We start from the raw sequence: 6,775 nt of genomic DNA on the forward strand, positions 1-6,775 counted from the left end.
TTTACCTTTTATTGTAGAGAATTTTATAGACACAAAAATAGAGAAGAGTATCCCGAACCCCACGCACCTACCGCCGAGCCCCGATCACCATCAACTCACAACCAACCTTTCCTCCACATTCTTATTTTGGACCAAATAATCCCGCCATTTCTGTCCTAAATAGAACAGCATATGTCTGCAAGACCGGGCTTTTACAAAAACATAATTGCAATACCATTACCACACCTGAAAAAATTATACGATTCCTTGACATCACCAAATACCCAATTTTCAGATTTCTAACAGTCCCATGAATGTCAAAATGTTTTTTAAACAACTGTGTTTAAAATCCAGATCCAAACAAGCTCTACACTTTATGATGGGCTGAGAAGCAGAGTGAAAAATTTTAAACACCAGCCTGATTCTATCACCCCCAGCTCTCCACCCCAGCTTAACGTTCTTCAGTGGTTTCTTAGTGCTTCACGATAAAGCTGGAATCCTGTAACATGGCTCCCTCTTGTCCGTCTCTCTGGCCCCTCTTGTCTACTCAAACTCACGGCTACAGGCATGTGGCCTTCTTTCAGATTCCGGGACTTGCCAAGGTCCTTCTCTTTCAGGTCTTCTGCTCATGCTCTTCCCTCGACCTGGAAGGCTTCCTCACTTACCATCCTTGCCTAGTTAACTCCTGTACTTCCTAAAATCTTACTTCTTCAGGGAATCTCTTCTTGCTCCTCCAGATTAGATCATGGAATGTATTTCAGTTTTCATTCATAGCTATGCATTCATTAGTGCAAATACCGATTAACATCCGTTGGTTTCATTCAATTATAAGCTATATGAGCATAAAGAGTGTGTTAGGATTTCCTCATCAGTGTGTTCCCAGCGCCAATTACACAGCGCTCACCACAACATTAATAGCTATTTGTGGAATAAATGATCAAACCATCTCCTTCAAGCTAAAATGCCAAGAATGATTGACTGAATCTTCCTGAACCTTGAATCAGACCTTTAAACTGGACGGAGAATGGACAGTCTTACCCAAAATGTGATGTGTTCGGGAAAGCTGAAATGATCTTTAAAAAGAAGGGCGATGTGGGAAGACTCCTATTTCCCAAATTCAAAACCTACTGCAAAGGTGTAGTTATCAAAGCAGAGTGGTACACGAGTAAGACGCGCCATGCTTTCCCTCGGGACCGGAGACCTTCCTGTAACACACCCCAATCCCAACCTCACTGTCACACCCCAGGCCCTGTCATCTGCATGAATCATCAGGGCCCCTCCCAGCCTGGTCCTCCACCTGCTATTTCTTTGCTCTCCTCGCTTCCCCCAAGCGTGGAGTCTGCATCACTTGCAGACAGAGTCACTGCTTCATTCAATGAAGAGTCACCGCCTTCATTCTCTCCCGGAATTCGAATTACACACTTGCACCTTTGGTCATGTGACTTTGTGCTCTTTCCCGCTATGGTCGGTGGTGTTTATTCCTTTTCCCCACTGGATTCTGGACTGGACCATGGGCTTATTTAAGCAATGGCTTGTGGATGCAAGTGGCAGATAGTGTATGGTCCCAGGTCCTTCCCCCTGCACCCGTGATGTGTCATGGGATGAATACGTCTCCCCAGACCCCGTTAGCTGTGACCTCGCAGTCTGGACCCCAGGCTGATAACATGTGGAGCAGATCTGAACCCAACCAGAAGCCCCCCGCCCCGGAGCAAGCGGAGCCCAGCCTAGATCATCCAAGCCACAGACCCATGAGCATGAACACCAAGACCTGTCATCAAGCAAGTCGCTGCAGTTCTGAGGATTTTCAAATAAACTGACGAATACACATTCGTCACTAATTCGGCAACACTAATTTATGGACACTAACAAGTATCAGCACAGGTTGGAAAACATGAGAGCCGTGCACATGGACAGCACAGGCGATTGGCAAAGAGCCTACTTACAGAGTACCTCCTTGGTGCCAATGTGGCCCTCGCAATGATCCTGTAAGGTAGGCAGCTCTGGGCCACCTTTACAGGTGAGAAACCTGAGGCTCTGAGATGTGAAACGATGTGTCCAAGACCGTATGGGGCAGAACTGGGATTCCAACCCAGGTTTTCTGACTCAAAAAGTCCAAGCCAGGCTTCTCTTCCACAAAAGGGTCTCATAGATGCTCAAAGACAGACCACACGGGCCCTCAGTCCAACAACCCACCTCCACTCTCGTCCCATTTCCTTCGGTGGGTCTCCAGGACAGGCTACTGTGCTCTAGTAAATGGCCACCAGGCTTCAAGTCCAATCTCCCCAAGTTCCAGTCCAGCTCTGCCCCTGACCAGAGCCTCACCCTGGTCAGTGAGCCTCACTGGCTCTCAGACCCCTTGTTTGTGAAACGAGGCCACCCATCCTCGCCTAGCCCACGTCACTAGGCTGGTGTGAAACTCCAGAGAGATGGCGGGTGGCAGAACTGTGTGAGGTGTGACACCAAAGTCAGCTTAATTCCTGCTGCTGGACTTGGCAACCACTCACAGCAGGTTAACAGCTACGTGTATGTCAGTATCTCACCCACGCGGCTTTTAGACCCATTTATGCTCTGAGACTGTTTGCTTTGTTTGTTTTTCAAACAGAGATGTTTTCTATTTATAAAAGCAATCCAGGGCCATTATGAAAAATACTAAGGCATGAAACTAAAATCTGATATCATCCAAACACCTACAGATAAACACTGTTGGGATTTTAAGGCTATTTCCTTTCTGGGATTGGTGTTTGTTAAGAATGAAATAAACAAAGCCTTTGAATTAGCACGATTTCCTTAGAACCAGGGAACTACCAGTAATTTTTAAAAAATTCCCCTTTGCATTCGTTCATTCAATCATTCATTCAACAACCGTCTGTTTTTGTACCTTCCATGTGCCAGAGACTGTTCTCGCTGCCTGATGTCGAAGCCAAGAACAAAACAGAGTCCATGGCAGCAAGCAACACATATTCATTTTTTTCATTATTTTACAGTTCAATGAATAGAGAAAGCCAACTACATGCTGGGCATTGCTGATGTTAATAATAATAATAGTAGCGGCTTCTTTGCTAGATGCTATACTCTAACAGCCTTGCTTATTATTAAAAGTTGGCCCTTAAGGGGCCCCTGGGTGGCTGAGTTGGTTGAGCATCTGACTTCAGCTCAGGTTATGATCTCATGCTCCGTGAGTTCAAGCCCTGCATCGGGCTCTGTGCTGACAGCTCAGAGCCTGGAGCCTGCTTCGGATTCTGTGTCTCCCCCTCTCTCTGCCCCTCCGCCACCTACGCTCCATCTCTCTATCTCTCTCAAAAATGAATAAACATTGGGGCGCCTGGGTGGCTTAGTTGGTTAAGCGTCTGATTTTCGCTTAGGTCATGATCTTGCGGTTCGTGGGTTTGGGCCCCACGTCAGGCTCTGTGCTGACTGCCAGCTCAGAGCCTGGAGCCTGTTTCAGTCTGTGACTCCCTCTCTCTCTGACCCTCCCCTGTTCAGCTGTCTCTCTCTCTCTCTCTCTCTCTCCTAGAAATAAATAAAACATTTAAAAAAATGAATAAACATAAAAAAATTTTAAGTTGGCCCTTAAAACAAATGCATCTGGGTTAGAATTCAGAATATGGCTCTTTGATGAGTTATTTATCTTCTACTAGTTTCCTTTCATATGTTTATCTATTTATTTTTGAGGATGGGAAGGGACAGAGAGAGAATCTCAAGCAGGCTCCACGCTGGCAGCGCAGAGCCTGACACAGAGCTCAAACCCACAAACTGTGAGATCGTGACCTAAGCCAAAGTCAGACACTTAACTGACTGAGCCACCCAGGTGCTCTGGGAGTTTCCTTTTAAAATTGGGATCATTGACGTCCCTATGTCATGCCGTGGCCATGAGAATCAGTGAGGACATGCAGTTAAAGCACTGAGCAAAAGGCTCAGTTCCCAGCATCCCATGAATAAATGGGAGCTAACGGTGGTGGTGGTAGTGGCATTACGGTCTCATTTGATCCTTACAGTCAGCCTACGAGAAGGTGAAACTCAGAGGTTAAGGAGCTTGTCCAAGGCTATGTAGGTTCCCACTTAGGCTCCACTCCACGGGGGCCCCTCTGACACAGGCGGAGAACCCACCACAGGACCACCATGCTGGGGTGGAGGCACCGGGGTATTTTGGCACCAACTCCCACGCACAGCTCCACATACCCTGGGTGTGAGATAGGAGGAGGAAACTCACACAGCACGTATAAATAGGTGCTCAGTAAATACATGTCAGGGTAAGTGAATGCATGATATCAACCCCATGCTCTTCTTTACAACCTCTCCCTTCCTGCTACCACCGGTGATCGCAGATTGAGAGCAGCTCCCTGCTAGAGTGAACTGGAATTCATTACCATCAAGCAGCACATCTTTTATCCACCCGTGTTTCTGCTTCTTCGATAGAAATTCTATCCTGTAACTTACAGTATGTCATTCGGGACAGCAATTCCTGCAGGTGACGCAGGAACAAGGGATATACTTCACTTGGTACATAAACCCCCCCTTTACTGCCAATCCCCAGATAGGTGTGGAGTTTTATTCAACAGAAGTGACTTCATGGATGTTGGGATGTGTATCCCTTTAGAGAGGATATTATGAGCTCTTGAGTCATCCGCAGCTGGCCACGGCCTGGACAATGTCTTTTTTTCCCATAACATCATGGCAAACACTTTGCCTATTTACTGATGTGAGTTTTTCCTGGTCTGTGGAAGTTGTAACTTAGCAAATCAAGGAACTAGAGAAAATAGCCTGAATACGTATTATGTTAATCTTCCTCTTATCTATTAAAAACCTATTTGTCCAGGCCCACTTGAAATTCCCCCCCTTCCAAGAGGCTTCCTCCAACAATCCAGCCATCTTGAACTCTCCCGTAATGGCAGCAACAGTGACCCCTACTGGGCACCTTCTACGCGCCAGACCCGTTCCCGCCATGTTGGCCACCTCGATCCTCACCCAAATCCTACAAGGAACTGAGACTGTTTTGCAGATAAGAAAACTGAGGCTCACAAAACTTAGGTAACACGTGGTCACACAGCTACTTGGTGGTGGCAGATTCGGGATTCAAACCTAGAACAGCCTGACTTCAAAAGCTCAAGGTTTTCCTCACTACGCTCCAGAAAACAGTATAAATTAAGACTGACTATGTCCCATTATTATTTCCTGACTGTTTAAAATAGGTTAAGTCTAAGCTTCTCTCCTCCAGCGATTGTTGGAACGGTGAGTGGCTGAATGCTGGGGCCGTCTTGAGTTGGCCATGGGGATTCCGTACAATTACTACGTCTCAGTTTCCGCATCCACTAGCAAACGAGTCCTACCTCCCTCGCTGCCCCCAGGAGCCCCGAGTTAGGCACCTGTGGCCTCTCTGGCCAGGTAACTCTGGGCTCTGCTCGTTCTCCTCATCCATCTTCCCAGTCCATCTTCCCAGTGTCCGCCAGCAGGTGGATGGGATGGCCGTTCCTAATGACCCTCTCTGCCCGGGACTATCCAATCACGTATGATACAGAAGGAAGCAGACGAGACTCTGTGGAAGTTCGCCCCAAGAAAGTCAAGAAAAATGGAGGTGAGGACACCTCTGGACCTGAGCCTGGGCCCCCTCCCCCTGCCTTACTCGCTGGCTAAAACAACAATCAAAGATGGTTTGAGTCTCTCCTCTCCAAAGAAGAGGTCAGTGAAGGGCCCACAATCCAAAAGACTAGGGAGAGGGACACCTGGGTGGCTCAGTCGGTTAAGCGACCAACTTCGGCTCAGGTCATGATCTCGTGGTTTGTGAGTTTGAGCCCTGCATCAGGCTCTGTGCTGACAGCTCAGACCCTGAAGGCTGCTTTGGATCCTGTGTCTCCCTCTCTCTCTGCCCCTCCCCTGCACACATTCTGTCTCTCTCTCTCTCAAAAATAAACATCAAAAACATTTTTTAAAAAAAGACTTGATAGAATCACTTTCTGTTGGATTATAAATTCATGATGACTGTGACCAGAGAATGTACATCTTATGCCCTGAGCAAACCACACAGGACAGAGAGGAGGTGAAGTCGGGGTTGGCTGAGCTCACCTTCCAGCGGGGGCAGGTGGGGCAGGGACAGAAACAAGAGATGCTATGAACACTCTGAGGCAGTCTCACACAATGTCTCAGGACCTGCCTCACACATTTATTAGGTGCCTACTGCATACTATTTCCAGTTGGCCAGAACCTCCTGTCATGACACTCACCCATTGGAGAAATGCATCCATCCACTCATCTATTCGTTTATTGAAAAACCAGATGTTACGCTAAAAGCCAAGGAGACAATGATGGTTAGCAAAATAGCCAAGGTGTCTGCTCAGAGCCCCTGTTTAAGAGAATGATGTTATTTATTTTTGAGAGACAGAGACAGAGCATGAGCAGGAGGGGCACAGAGAGAGAGGGAGACACAGAATCTGAAACAGGCTCCAGGCTCTGAGCTGTCAGCACAGAGCCCGATGCGGGGCCCGAACCCACGCACTGTGAGATCATCACCTGAGCTGACGTCGGACACTTAACCGACTGAACCACCTAGGTGTCCCAAGATGTTAACCCATAACCCCAGAGGCAATGAAAGAAAGGCAAAGTACTAGGTGCCACGGGAGCCTACACACCATAGTAAGCAAGTAATGACCCTCACCAGTTTAGAAAGTTGCATCCTGAAAACTGTCAATCTTAAGATAAACAAACACCAGACAAACAGCTTCATGAGCCCAGGGGAGCACCACCAAGTCCCCGTGGAGGCCAGGGGCTGCGCGGCCAGCTAGGCTCACTCACTTGTCACACG

Source organism: Crocuta crocuta, unplaced genomic scaffold (assembly GCF_008692635.1).
Source record: "Crocuta crocuta isolate KB4526 unplaced genomic scaffold, BGI_CrCroc_1.0 scaffold119, whole genome shotgun sequence".
In the NCBI taxonomy this organism is placed as follows: Eukaryota; Metazoa; Chordata; class Mammalia; order Carnivora; family Hyaenidae; genus Crocuta; species Crocuta crocuta.